Source organism: Podarcis raffonei, chromosome 3, assembly GCF_027172205.1.
Source record: "Podarcis raffonei isolate rPodRaf1 chromosome 3, rPodRaf1.pri, whole genome shotgun sequence".
NCBI classification, from domain to species: Eukaryota; Metazoa; Chordata; class Lepidosauria; order Squamata; family Lacertidae; genus Podarcis; species Podarcis raffonei.
The window spans coordinates 65,317,391-65,332,397 of record NC_070604.1 but is presented as its reverse complement, the minus strand read 5'-3'; the positions used below and the strand labels follow the sequence as shown (position 1 = coordinate 65,332,397).

The 15,007-nt window shown below is 42.0% G+C and overlaps 1 pseudogene; it reads right to left on the bottom strand.

The window, feature by feature from the left end:
- Nucleotides 1-7,661: 7,661 nt before the first annotated feature.
- Nucleotides 7,662-13,399, bottom strand: LOC128410607 (mitochondrial-processing peptidase subunit alpha-like; annotated as a pseudogene).
- Nucleotides 13,400-15,007: the final 1,608 nt, after the last annotated feature.

Genomic DNA, 15,007 nt, shown 5'->3' with positions numbered 1-15,007 from the left:
AGAAGAGCAATCATCACCAAAAAAGGCATTGTACAAATTATAGACTTTAAATCAAAACCCTTTACATCCTTCTCAGCAGGATAGCTCTATACCAGATGTTCACCTTGACAAGACATAGCACTAGGCGTAACACACTTGTTTCTAGTTTTCTCAAGTGCCACCTTACACGGAGCTGTTTTATCGGTTACATACTGACCAACACCAGTCAAAAAACTAATAATCCTGTTGAGATCTGTCCTCCCAGAATAATACCCAAGCACTCTGTATATGCAAAGTCTCAGATAGTGAACTATGGTTCCATGTGCTTATCACAGGTTGCTGTCGCTCTGTACACACAGCTCTGTTGGAAAAACAGCCAATCTGCCAGTTTTACTGGAAGGAGAGCAAGGGAAACCAAATCCAGCCCCATTTTCTCCTCCCAGACAGCTGACATGTAGTGTCACTGATTTTCTAACTAAGTTTTCAGTTCGTAGTCTTTGACAGCTGAATTGTGCACTGCCCAGCATTCATTGGCTCATAAAGTTCCTTGCTAGAGAGATTCAAGTAGAAATCTGCTTTTGCATACTTATGAACTCTAGCTGGGTTGGAGCAAGTATTTAGGGGTTGGCCTCAAACCAAGGCTTTTCTTATCAAGGTTTCTTTGGCAGCAAACCTTGTCAAATGTGGACATATTTGAATGCTGCATTTGATAACGGTAGCCACAGGTGTAGCAGCTGGAGTAGGAAAGAGCTGGATTCAAAATCTAAGCCAAAGGTGGTTAATATGTGAGAAGAAGTGAGGCAAAAGGATTGTAATGTGCTTTGTACTGATGTAGTAGAAATTGCCCTTAAGGATCCGAGAGCCTCTTTAAAAAAAATCAAGATGTAAAACTCCCATTTGAGAGAAAATATGTATCCTGTGTTTCCATAGAGATTTGGGATGTTTTTCTGCACTGTGCTACTCTTCCCATCCCCAACACACACACACACACACCACTCTTCAGAATGTGTGATTAAAAATATATGTGAGCAAATACTGGTTTGCATCTCTGCAAACCTGACTGCTTGAAGTCTTAAGATTTAACCTTCCCTTCTCACACCAGGGAGACACCATGTGTTTAGTTTGGGAGAACAAAGTTCCTCCACTGCCTTCTGGCATAACAGCAGCTTGGTGAAGGAAGCCAAGAGACATCAGATCAACTCTTTTCTTTTAGACCTCTTTCCCAGAAAAATAGCTACTCCACTTTTACCCTGGCATACACCAGGCATGACTGTTAAACCCAGATGCATAAGGGGAAAATGGCAAATTAACTTTACTGCTGGCTCCAAATCCCCAATTGACATAGCATTCACCACCTTCCCATACACACTGCAATTTTCATCACTGGTGATACCTAGGAAAAACCCAAACTAGGAGCATTTTAACCTCTGGTCATGAAATTGTGTCTTTGTTAACTGACGCCCATATATTTCCATCTTACTCTTCTTAAACACAAGCTTAGATAAACGTAGCAGGGCTTTGTGATTAGGAGAGGGTATTCCATAATAGTCCAGGACAGAAGAAAATAGTTAAACTTACCAATGGCGCATTTATATAAGAGGACTCTGAATGCAGTTTACTAATAATGCATTTAACAAGACTTTAAACAAAGTTCCACAGCTGATGTTTGGAGTAAAAGGATAGTGTAATTGTTACCATAGAATAGCTTGCTGTTTCATGGTCAGCATAGGAATTTCTTAGTCCAAATTCAGCAGAGAAAGGTAAACTGGCACATCTGTCCTATGGGAAAGGCATAGTTCCTGTTCAGAGTGCAGATGCCTTTCAGAGGAAAATCTAGCCATCATGTCAGATAATCAACCCACCTTTTATGTAAATATATCTAGAGCCCTTTACTTGCAGCCATTTAGCAGGGATAAATATAATTTTAAAGGTTGGGAAGAAGTTGGCCCATTCCAGATAAGGAACTTTTAACTGGGTGTAAGACCCACATAAGGAGACCTATCTGAAGAACAATTAGCTGAATGAAGTTACACTTGCTTTCAAATCCATCAAGGTAGACAATTTACAACCATCCTGGAAATTGCTCCTCAAGTGACCAGACCTCTCACGCTAATGGAAAGTTTAATTGCTCAAGCCACAAACCTTAGGAAAGTCTTGTTATTGGATAGACATGAAATATTGGAGGTGGAAATGCTAGGGTCATATGAGAGTCTGCAGAAAACATGGGAACAAGACCTACAAAAAAAATGATGAGAACAATTGAAAAAGGCTCTGGAGAAAACTACCTTTTAAATCAGTATCAGCAAGGATTACAGAAAAATCTGTTAAAGTGGTATTCAAATGATACCTCATTCTACATACACTTAATAACAGAATCCTCTTCCCCAGAGGGTCGAAGAGGTGTAGAGAATGAAGAACAATGTTCCATATGTGGTGGCCATGTGAAAAGGTCACACTTTGGGGGAGATAAAATAACAAACCAGACAAGTACACCAGATTCAAAGCTAGTTTTAATCATGGTTTTTGATGACAACTTGAAGACTGTAAGTCATGAAGAGTTTATTGACTGCTGCCAGATTAGTAATAGTGAGATATTGGAAAGAATCATGTCCTAGTATGTTGGAGACATGGTATCAGGAATTGTGGAAGATTCAAAAGTTAACACAAAAGTTTAGAGCCATGCATAAGGGGGAAACTACAGATGATCCCCATACTATTTGGAGTAGCTGTGCAGCAAAGACTGAACACAACTGCAACCCACCCATCATGCATAGGAATCTATGGAAACTCACATCTGCAAGTATTGAATGCTAATTCAAATATGTACCAATGAGTGACTAAAAAAAATAACGCAATTATATAATTAACTGGATGAAATAATGCTAAGTTCGTGGCCTACAACATTGGTTTCCAGCTAAATTTTGTTTGAGGCCATCGCTGAAGTTTTTAATGTAAAGTTGCTGCCAAGCTGCAGGTTGCCACATCTTCTGTTGCACTTAGCATTTTAACTGTTCTTACTGAAGCAAACCTAGACCAAGGGTTCCTTTTAGAGTTCTGAATGGTTGCTATATGGTGGAGATATTGCCAATTTTCTGAACAGGGTTGCAACCATTATGCATGCTTTAATCCCAACTGCAACATTCATGAGTATGGCAATGTGGATTCTAAGCCATTGTATGTGTGGGGAGAACATCTTCAAGAAAAAACGTGCCCCAATATTTTATCAGAAATCTTCCATGGAAAACTCGGTTCCTCCCCTACTAACGAACTGTTTGGACTAAACTCCATCTACGAGCTGTTGCAGCGTACAGGAGCTCCAAAAGGTGCAAAAAGCACTGATACTGAGCCACAGTGTACTCTGCCATGCATAACAGGATGCCACCTAGTGGACTGCTGCTGTGACAAGGAATCTCAAGATCTCAGCAATTCTGAACCATATAAGCTGTTTTTAGGCTAACTGATATCTCACATGCCTATTTTCTCTGACTGCTTGTAGCCAAACAACAGTAATCAGTGCAAGTTTAAAATAAAGAAAAAGGTTGCTGACATTTCCACTAGTAAAAAAAGATTGCCGTGTTTTCAAGTTGTAAGAAATATATATCTTCCACACTTTAACTCCACACGGGTTTTAATATTTAACATATGCATAATGGAACTTGCCAACTGACCAGATAAGTACAGTATTAGCTTGGCCTGGCCATCTGCTTTACCAGTAGTCTTTAGTGTTAACTTTTGGTTATTTTTAATCCTGAAGCTGTACGTATTTATGCTGCTGGTAGTGGTAAATATTTATAATGAGGGTTTTTTAAATAACTATTTTAAAACTAAAACAACCAACACGGCTACCTATCTGTAACTGTATTTTAAAACTGTGAGTTGTTCTGATAGCATGGAATACAAATATTTGTAATTTATAATATTCACGGCATTAGCCTTATCATGGAGACCAACCAGTAAGTGACTCCCACAATACATATACCCCACTGTATGGAAAACATAATAGTCCCTAATATATATAAGTTGTTCATCACTGGTTTAGATTATATGTGCAATCATATGTAGATATTGCATTGATTTGTATGTGCCTAGTTTTTTCAAAAGGGTTAATCTTTGGATTGTAGAGGTTCTGCTTCTAAAACGCCCTGAGCACTTTTGCCAATCTGTTGAGAATATACAGATGAATATATAAGCCTGCCTATCCTCCCGTCCAGACTCATGCACCCAGCTGCAGTAAAGAGATAACAGTTCTTCCATGAAATCACAACATTGCTATTATTAAGTTTTGATCCCCGCCTATGCCAGAGAAGGAATAAGGCCTCAGTCCTATGCCCATATACTTGGAAGAAAATCCTGTTGAATTCAGTAGAGCTCTCTTCAAGCACAACAAAAGAGTCACATGGCAAGTTAAAGATGAACACATTTATTACAGCATAAGCATTTATGGCTTAAGAGTCCTGATGTGTTATCTATCCTGAGCTGGCCCCAAAATTATATACAATGGACATATGGGTGTAATGAAGAAAAATGTAAACTGAAAAGGCAAATGGCAATGAAATGCAAAAAGTACGGGCTGTTATCACGACTTACTGCTGTTGGAAACGACCACTGTACTCATTCTGAATACATTTCAGTTTTTCACAGTCTGTATTTTTAAATTTTCCATTCCCATCTTTTTCTCTCTCTACACTTATGTTTATTCCTGCCAACTGAGGCTAACACTTCAGGCAGCTGAAGTGGTCTCTACTCCACAAAAGCTTATGCTAGAATAAATCTGTTATTATTTAAGGTGCTTCAAGATTCTTCAGTGTTTTTGCTGCAACGCACTGTCTGGAACAACGATAGGAAACCTGTGACACTCCGGATGTTGTTGAACTACAACCCCCATAATTCTTGACTCTTGGCCATGCTGGCCAGGGTTGATGGGAGTTGAAGTCCAACAACATCTGGAGGGCTACAGATTCCCCTTCTCCCCTTTGGACATTTCTCAAAGTAAACATGGTAGAGCTGATCTGTAGGCAGAGCAGGCTAAACATTAAGAACCGGCTTTTGATGAAGAGGGAAAGCACCAGATAAAAGTCTAGAAAGAACCAGTATGTCAGTCAGGCCTGTTGAGAGGAATTAAAGGAGTGTAGTGGGACTTACTTCCGTGTAAGCAGATATAGCAGCGGTGGGGAACCCTGATCTAGCTAGTGGGCTGGTGGGTGGTTACTTCAAGCCTGCTTTCTTCAGGGATTAGCTGGTCAGCTGGTCATGCAGCTGATCTTGCTGCATCTCTAACTTGCTTTTTGGACTACAACTCCCATCATCCCTAGCTAGCAGGACCAGTGGTCAGGGATGATGGGAACTGTAGTCCAAAAACAACTGGAGACCCAAGTTTGGAAAGTCCTTCTCTAGCTGCTCCACATCTAATGACACCTGACACCAGGCGTGGGACAAGTGGGCATGGCTTGGGGTAAGTGGCCATTTGGCCTTCTCCAAATTGGGAACTGTGGCAGGCTAAATTTGGTCAGTGGGCTGGAGGTCAGGATTACAGCCAAAGTGTCTTGTCCTACTTCGTCAACCACTTCTCTGAAGCAGCACAGACCTGTATTTTCCACATTTCTGTCTTCAGCCGTGACAGAAGCCTCTTTTGCCATTGAGTAGTATGTAAACAAATAAATCTCTATTACGGGTATTGGAGCAACCCTCTTTTTTCTTTACAAGCAGTTCTGCTTTCTGTGCTGAACCTTCTAGTAGAATTCTGGTGACCAGCATTCTCATCGTCCACAAAGCACTACTCCTGGAGGCAATGAAGTAGATGAGCACAGAAAGAAGGTTTATTTCAAAACAATCCACTTTTGAGTTTAGTGAGTGAGTGAAGGAAGGGAAGGACCTTGCCTGTAACGGAACAACCCGCCCACCCTTTTCTCCTTTCTTAAAAGTGTCTTAGCAGATGGGCGGCAGCGGTGGTGGTGGGGGCTGGCTAAGGAGTTCATAAAATCCTATCAGAAAGTCATCTTCACCTAGAACTCAGAAATTTTATAGCTTCTTTTTATGTCTTCCTCCACTATGGGAACTAATTTCCTGAGGAATTGCAGGCATTTCCAATTTGTTTGAAAGATCTAGAATCTGTGTGTACATGTCTGAATCAGGAGAGACAACACAGAGGACTGAAGTTAACTCATGCAACAGGTGACCTGTGGGAAGGATGAAATTATATTATGGGTTTTGCTGTTGTTCATCTTAAACCGGGGTGTCAAAACAGAGCCGTTTCTTTGCTATAACAAGTGAATAATGCTTTCTTTTGTAGGCACAAGTCTCACCATATTGCTTATATGTAGAGAAAAGCAAAAAAATCAAAAAATCATGTGCACAACTGCTTTCTCTGTGGAAACTTTAATATTTTGAACGACCCACAGTAAAGAAGCACATCGAGCAGTGGAGTCTGATCTGCTAAATCTCATTATCAGCTGGTTGCACAATACCCCTCTTTGATGAAGATTGTTATACCTTCTCTGTTGGAAAAACTTGTTTTTCTGGTCTCTCTTCCTTCTGAACCAGCTGTTGTCTGTGTTACTTGATCCTGCCCCATCTTCAAAAAAAGAAGTTGTCTAATTTTGATATTTGTGGTTGACAATCCATACCTTGTGGCATTAAAAGACAGACCTCTGAATGCCAGTTGCTGAGGAACACAAGTATACCACTTGTGGGCATCTGGTTGTCTACTGTGAGAACACATTACTAGATGGACAGATGCAGCAAGGTTCTTCTCGTGTTATATATTTGCATGACCTTAACCTTTAGGCCAAACACACGAGAGCTACTTTGGCAAGGAAACCACAAATCTCAACAAGTGGATCTGAGAGAGCTTGTTAATGGAAGCTAATACATCTTTGGGAGCCGCCCATGCTTGCTAGAAAAGGCTCCTTGGATGTGTTTGTAAGTGGGCAGCTTCGCCAAGTCCCTCAGGGAGGCTACAGCCAGCTTGTTCCTCATTATTTTCATTACCATTCTCTTGATGTTACTGGTATTCACTTGGCCATTCGAGATGCAGAGCTCGGGGGTAGCTTCCTCATGCCAGTTGCCAACACCTGCTTTCTGACATCCTCAAAAATAACTGGCTGAGACTCCAGGTTCGTCATCAGCATGGACTGCAACTCACTCAAGTTCATGGAACTTTTCTCACTCAAGTTCAACCTCTCCAATGGCTCCTGCCATTAAAATGAATTCCCAGGTGATTATTTCCACAGTTCTCAAACCTGCCTGGGGTCCATGCTGGCATGGATGCATGGGAGGCCTGCATCTTCATAGCTGTGATGGTTAAAAAAAAAGGTAAAGGACCCCTGATAGTTAATTCAGGGGTTGCGGAGCTCATCTTGCTTTACAAGCCAAGGGAGCTGGTTTGTCTGCAGTTTTTCCAGGTCATGACTAAGCTGCTTCTGGCGCAACAGAACACCGAAACCAGAGCAGCGCATGGAAATGCCATCTACCTTCCCGCCGGAGCGGTACCTATTTCTCTACTTGCATTTTTGGGCATGCTTTTGAACTGCTAGATTGGCAGAAGCTGGGACCGAGCAACGGGAGCTCACCCCGTCATGCCAATCGGCAGGCCCAAGTGGCTCAGTGGTTTAGACCACAGTGCCACCCGCATCCTGCTAGTTGTGGTGGTAGGTGGTGGCAGTGTACATCCAGTGATGCTGGTTGAGCATGCCTTTGCCTGGCCCCCCAACGGAAAAGGACCCGCCTCCTCCCAGCAGCATGTTCAGGATGGCAAAGGGGATAAAGTCTTCCTCCAGTCCAAGTTTCCAGCCCAATCATGATGTGGGTCAACTCTAAGATGGGGGTGGGCCCCAAACTCACACCTCCAGCTCAAAGCGGACTGCCATGTGCACCATCTCAATCTCCTCATCCGATAATCTGGGCTGTAGCCCAGACGGACAACAGTGTCCAGGCCTCTGGCATCGGCTGAAATGGCATACATGGTGGTGTCCCTTGACACTTGACAATCATAGATGTCGCCATGCTGCTCCCAAAGTGAGGAGGATCATGTCCTTACTGCCAAACTGAGCTGTAGAAGAAAAGGCAAGCTTTTCGAGAAAGCGTGAAATGTCACTGGTATGTTTTGCTTCATATCTTGAGCCTTAATTTATAAGAACCCCAACTGTGCAGAACTGTCCAAATATGTTCTGAGAAGCCACCTGCATCCTGTTCACCAGGGTGGTCACTTTGGTTTCAAAGTTCTCTAGGCCATCAATGGTGGCAAAGACTGGCTTTGGCACTCCAGGGAGAGGAGCTGCCAGGGGAATGCTGGGATAGCTTCCACCACTGTGTATTTCCTGTATGCAACTAGTTCAAACCTCTGTGCGGAGCTCCAGATGCCCTGACCGACCACCTTGGCCGCCATATTGGCTTCCCCTCACGGCAAGGGTGGAGACGTGTGAGTCACGCAAGGCAAATGTGGATTGGCCAGTTGAGGACAACAGTGTGGATTGGCCAGTGGCTGGCTTAAGGGGCAGAGCTGAAGTCAGCTGATTCAAGAGAGGAGGGAGGAGGTGAGAGTAAAAAGGAAGGGAGAATAAAGTCCCCACTTGACACTTCCGGATCTCTTTCTACAGCTTTTCTAATTTCCAGTAGCAGATCTTTCCCAAATCACATGCAAGTTAATGGGATGCTAAAAGGACTAGATTGGCTGCCAAGAAATCCCTTCTAGAACACTTCACTCCTAAGGGAAGCATACTTTGAGCCTTCTTTAAAGCTCCATCAGTGTGGAATAGCTGTAGTTAGAAAAATTGAATAGATTCTTCTCCCTCTCAGTGGGAGCAAGGCTCCATTCCATTCTCTATTACATTTGTACAATTACCATACGACTGTTGTTGGTTCAGGGTTAGCAGCACGGTACAGGAAGGTGTGGGGAGTTGCTCTCATTGCATCAGAGTTATAATAGTGCACTTGCACCCCAGCATAATTTCTGCTGGGAAGGTCTGGTGGCACAATTTTACTCATGCTCAAGTTCAGATGAACTTGGGGTCAGAAAGCAATTTTCTCCAGGTCACACTGGGTGGCGGAGGGATGGCTCCTTCTGTAGCCTTTGGCTTGATTAATTGGGGGTTATCTGCACTCTGGAGGAAGCTTGCTTTGCAAAAGCTGGCAGTGAAAAGAAGCAGAACCAAATATTTTTTAGTCAAAGCCTTGTTGTCGGCAGGGGTGGGTGGGATCTCTAGGTTTTCTTTTTCAGCACATGTGCTAAAAATGTGTTTTAGGAGATGAGACTGACATGCAGAGAGCCCATGAAAATTCAAGCCCGAGACCAATCCCCTTTCTCAAAGCAGAGTCATCCTCCAGTGCAGCTAGGAGAAAGAGGGAGAGAAGTTGGCTGGCTTTTAAAAATAACTTGCTTTCAATGGGGAATTTCTAGAATACAACAGTTGGAAAGGAGGACCTGCCTCATTCTCCATAAGCACCAAATTTGGCTAGCATCTGTGTCAAACAGCAGAAAGAACATGCTGTATTGGAGGAGAATAAACAGTGTTTATGCTAATTTCCTATCCGAATTGTTTTGTATCTGAGAGAACCCATTAGTCTGAAGAATGAGATAAAGACAGATAATAACAAACTGAGCCAATCACTAGTTGCCTAATCCAATAAAAGTCACCTCCGTCTCCCTTTCAGAATTTTCACTACCAAGCAAAACAAATGCAGTCACTGCACTCTCCGGCAGACTGCACAGATTAATGTCCTGTACTGGGAGTGATGGAGAAGTGATTCCTTCATTGGCCATAAGAATGGACCATAAGCAATAAACATATTATAAAAACTGGACCCACCCAGCACGAAGAACAGCCTGCTTCATTTCCTCCAAACCAATAAATTTCCAATAAACTTACATTTTCCCCTGCGTGAAATGGAAGAGCTACAGGACTGAGTTTTAGTGGATCTAACCACGTTGCATCCTGTTTGTCTTTTCTGGCATTTTCCCTCCTTAGCTACACCCCTTGCTAAGCACATCTGCCAACTGTGGTCCTATTCATGTGACATAGGCATCACTTCATGACTGGAATGACTTGCATTTGTGAAAGAACCATCACAAATTAACCAACACTGATTGAAGTTTCATATCACAGCAGAAAAATAGTATTTCCTACACTGAGGTAGTTCACATGTTGAGATACAAATTGAGTGTTGAGTAATTAGTTGGTGTGCATGATGTCTGAACTGATAAACCAGTGGCTGCTATTTGAAGAGCATACTGAACTGTTTTCAGCCTCATATTTCAGGACAGAACAAACTAGACAATATATTCTCTCACACAGGGAGAGTACCTGCATAGGGCTAGTACCTGTGTTGTAGTATTTATGTCTACATCATATTTTAATTTCTGTTTTATCTTATTAATTCTGATCTCTATGGCATGTAGCTTGGTTCCCTTGTTTGAGTCAGAGATATCTGCTTAGCAGGAACCATTCTGGGTTATGTTTACTTTCTGCTTGTGTGGTATACCATGGTCCCGATAGTGTTGGGCATTAGTGGTTTTCTCTTAAGTTGGCACTTGGACTTGTGAACTCCATTTCAAATGGACGGACAGAACTTGCTTCAAAATGGTCTCATGTCCTCCAGAGATATTCACATCCCCCAAAAGTGTGTTTATATGATGGAGTCAACTTGGCTTAACAGTAAATCTTCTATGTCAGGGAACCCTAGTTTTGAGAGGAGGGTTAGGAAAGAATTTTCATGGTCCTCATCAAGCATTCCCTGGAATTATTTTTATAGAATGCAATGCTATTAAGCCAGTGCAAAACCAATAAATGTCTGTAGGGCAGACTGGTATGCAGGCTTGGAGTGTGGGGGTGGGGTGGGGTATTTTAGATCAGCCACAATCAATAGAGCAGACATGGTTCTGATATCCAAGGTTGTTCAATAACGATCATAAGCAAAATCCCTACACCATTCTAACTTCTGGGGGTGAGATGGGGAGAGAATATCAGTTACAGAAATGTGCATGTGTGAAATTGAGGAAATCAGATGAAATTGTAGAAGGCAGAACAAGGTAGGTGTGCCAATGCTAATGTTTTATGGAAAGAGACAGCAAGTCTTTAAGAGCTATAGGTTCCTCGAAGATCTTTCCATCCTGACAATGCAACAATGGGAAAAGACTCATCCTCTTTCCAGAACAATTGTAGCAGTGCTGGCTGGGCATCAAGGATTTCCAAGTGCTCACAGAAAACTCCTAGGCAAGTAAGCATCATTCCACTAAATGCTGAACTTCCTTTCAATTTTAGGTATTAGAATAGACTACTTTGCTTGATTGAGAAGTTATAGGATCCGGTTTGGTTCCAGTTATGAAGGCAAGTGAAAATAATAAAATAAAATAAAATTTCAATTTCAAATACTTGTTTCCCAAAGATGGTCCAGAAAGACAGCTTTCCCTTTTCAAGGCAAAACAGGTCCAATATTGCAGTATAATTCATTCCTCTTGTATGTAATAATGACAGAGGAACATACAAGGCATTCCCGGGCCTCTAGATAACACAAAATAGGGACAACTATTTTTCAGGCGCAGGTACCAGAGAATAGGGACTGTCCCGATATATTTATATCCGTGTCCTCATTTGCCCCTGTCCAAATATGGAGCACAGGGAGCCCATCTGGAGCTGGTTTGAGATCTCCCCGTGCTGGTTCTGCCTTTGGTTGTGTCTTAGACAGCTTGTGTTCAAGAGTAAGTCATAAACACCATCTTCTAATGGTCCCGTGGGCAGTGTTTTGACAAACATCTCCCTCCTACTCAGGGACAACACAGCTCATGCAGCTGCTCCTCTTGCCTCTGGTCTTCTGCTTTTGTCTTTGCCTTTTAATAAAATACTTATTTGGATTGTTCCCCTTTGCATTTCCCTTGCTATTTGTATAATGAGGGCAGACACTCGGGAAATATCTCCTTGCCTAAGGAGAGCTCTGTATTCCCCAGAAAATGAGACAGTCTATTGAGGCTTAATGTCCCAGGAGGCATATTCTTTTTGTAAATGCCTTCAACAGTCACCATCAACATTGCTCTGCCATGCGCTTCTCCACTTTATTTAATATGCAGAGCTTACCACAGCTGGTTGTGTGCTTTAATTAACACCAGCTGATTTTGATCCTAATATACTAATGAAACAATGCCTTTAAAAAAAAAAAGCTTTTGAAGTTCACATTTTACCATATCCATCTAAGTTTGGAACCAGCTATTGTAGTTCCGTTTAGCAAAGTACACTGAGTTAGTTCAAAAATCTCTGAACTACACCTGAAAGTAGTTTCCATAATTTCCAGGTGAACTATATATGAATTAAGTTCATTCTGGGGTAGAACGTTGATTGATTTTTAGTTCATATTCAAATTCATTCACTTACTGTACATGTGTTGTTTACTCTTTAGACTCTTTTGGCCTTTAAAAATTATAATTGTTGGGGGAACTTAAGTAAACAGTTCACATTCCACTGTGTGTATGTTTTGATGTTTCCTCGGGCTTTTAAAGAATATTTTAAACTTCAACACAGCAGCTTGTAACATTCTGAATGCTGGGAGGGGGGAATGCAAATGATTTTTTGGATGAACTGTGAACTAAACATGTTCATTTTGTAAAGGGTTGAATATGAACTAGAATTAGTTCCTTCTTTGATACCTTGAACTAGAATTATGTAGTTATTTTTAAAAATGAACTTTCCAGTCTCTGGGCATAACTGACTGAACTGTTCAGAAAGGTAAAAAAGTTAATGTACTTTCCATGAGCTTAAAACTGGAAATTTAGTATCTACATAGGCCCATTACTAGAAAATTTTGAAAAGGTAGCATTCATACAAATAAATGGAAGAAAGAATGCCCTCAAATGGTTTTGATATTTTCGCATTACCTAGACAGCTAAAGCTTTGTACACATTTACCTCATAATAGTTGATGTGTTTGTTCTTCAGTGAGATCAGCAAAGGTATTTTCATATTAGCTTGACAGCTGAAAACACTTACTGGTTTATCTCATGGGCTTACCTCATAATAAAAGTCAACACTCTAGTATAAAGCCATCCAAGTTGACTTCAGATAACAGCCAGAAATGAGTATCCATAGTTAGAATTACACAGAAACGTGGCTTCAAGCCAGATATGCACACACACACACACACACACACACACACACACACACACACACACACAGTGATAGGCTCTGCACAGTGTCCATGGTTGAACACTGCGAGGCAAAGCAGGTCCATGGCTCACAGGTTAAGAACACCTGCTCTAAGGCAAGCACAGGGTACAACTTCCAGCATTCATGCTAGCCAGGGTCACACACCCCCTCCCCCAGGAGGCTTATTTTGATCAGAATCGAGTACACACTTCTGGTAAATGAGCCACCATACAAGCAAGAGGGCTGTGAAAATTTGGGTCCAGGGCCTTTCAGATTCATCTACCCATGCACTATCTGAAATGGGGTGCATTCGTTGCCATATGTGTTTTCCCCCCCCCCCAGCTCTCCTACCTCACTGTTCATTCTCCTTGCTGTTCCCAGAGTGAATGAAATCATTTTGAAGTCAACTGTATGCCTATGCAGAGGTGGCTGCAGCTGATGGTTCTCTGATCTTGCAATATTTTGTAATCTTTCTAGAAGGCTCCCTCCCCCATTCCAGTCCTTTAAGGGTTTTTTCTTTCTTTTTCTATTTAGTTTTAGGTCCTGTGATTTAAAGCAGCCTTCTCAAGGGTTGGGCCAATATGTAGTAACCATGGAAATCTAGACAATATGAAAGTGGCAAAGAGCCACCGTCTCTTTATCCTCCCTATAAGTCCTGTGTCAAATGGAACTCAGCCAGCCCAGAGCTAATCAAGGAGTCAGAGAGTTTCCCAAAACCAAAGAGTTTCAATAGTGAGGTATGCAGAGGGTGAACCAAGGACACATTTTGCAGCTGAACTTCTGAGTTTCGTAGGCTTCTTTCGTTTATTTAATTTTTGGGTCAGTTTAAGCCAGATTTTGGATGTTAATGTGATTGTTTTGTGTGTGAAGTATGTGCTCTGTGTGCCAGACCACATGCCCTGGAACCAGTAACTCATAAAAATGTCTTCCATTTTAAAGGTAATGGCAGTTATTCTGTAAATGGGGCGATGCTTAAAAGAGCTTCAGGCTGCTGCTATTACCTCAGAGAAGGTAAAGATGATGAGGACTGATCCTGGATAACCACATATCATAGGGTGAAACAACTTGCTAGACAGTTTCTCAGTTATTTCTCTGGCCACCTGCAATCCTTTCACCACCTGCTCCTTGAAATCCACATCCCCAAGGCTTAGGAATTTCTTTTCCTAATTCAGTAGCTGAACAGACCTTGCCTTAACTTCCTTCACAATGTAGGGCTTTCCCCCCCTTTGCAGTTCAACTGTTAGCTTTAACTACCCTCAAGTTCTTCCCCTTAAAACAATTTCTCCCTGGTTTCCACGACAACTGCTCAGGCTTTTTGGTTATTCATATTATTCTGTCAGGCTAGCATTTGAATATTTTAAGCTATCAGTCAGAAGCATCGTGGGAAATGAAACATTTAAACCTTTATATCCCTATTAAGAGCTTTCCAGATGATAATGCTTCCCCATTCCTGTAGCACAAAATATCTATTAGCCCATGTCCAGCACCAGGGGGGTGACAACTCCTGTGGGGTGGGGATTCCTAAGTCTTGCTGAAGGGGGAGAGCTGCTCTTGTGTCAACCATCTTTGGGGAGGGAGGGATGAGAAACACCCCAAAACATTCAAAGGTTTGTGCTCCAGCACGAGAGAGAGTGTCAGAACAAAAATGAAAGATTTAGGAAATGGAGGGGCATTGTTGTAAAGAGAGATGGAAGCCTTCCTTGTGTTCAGCACTTTCTGATTTTTAAAAGGCAACATGAACACTGCTAATGCTGAATGATAAAAGATCCACCCCCCCACAGCGTAATAAACCCACAGTACTGTTTGGTGACTTTTAGGAGGGGCTGGGAGGCGAGGTCCAAGCTTCCATCCAAATGGTCTGCCACTTCTCTTTTTATTTGTTTTATTTGCTTTTCACCCAGA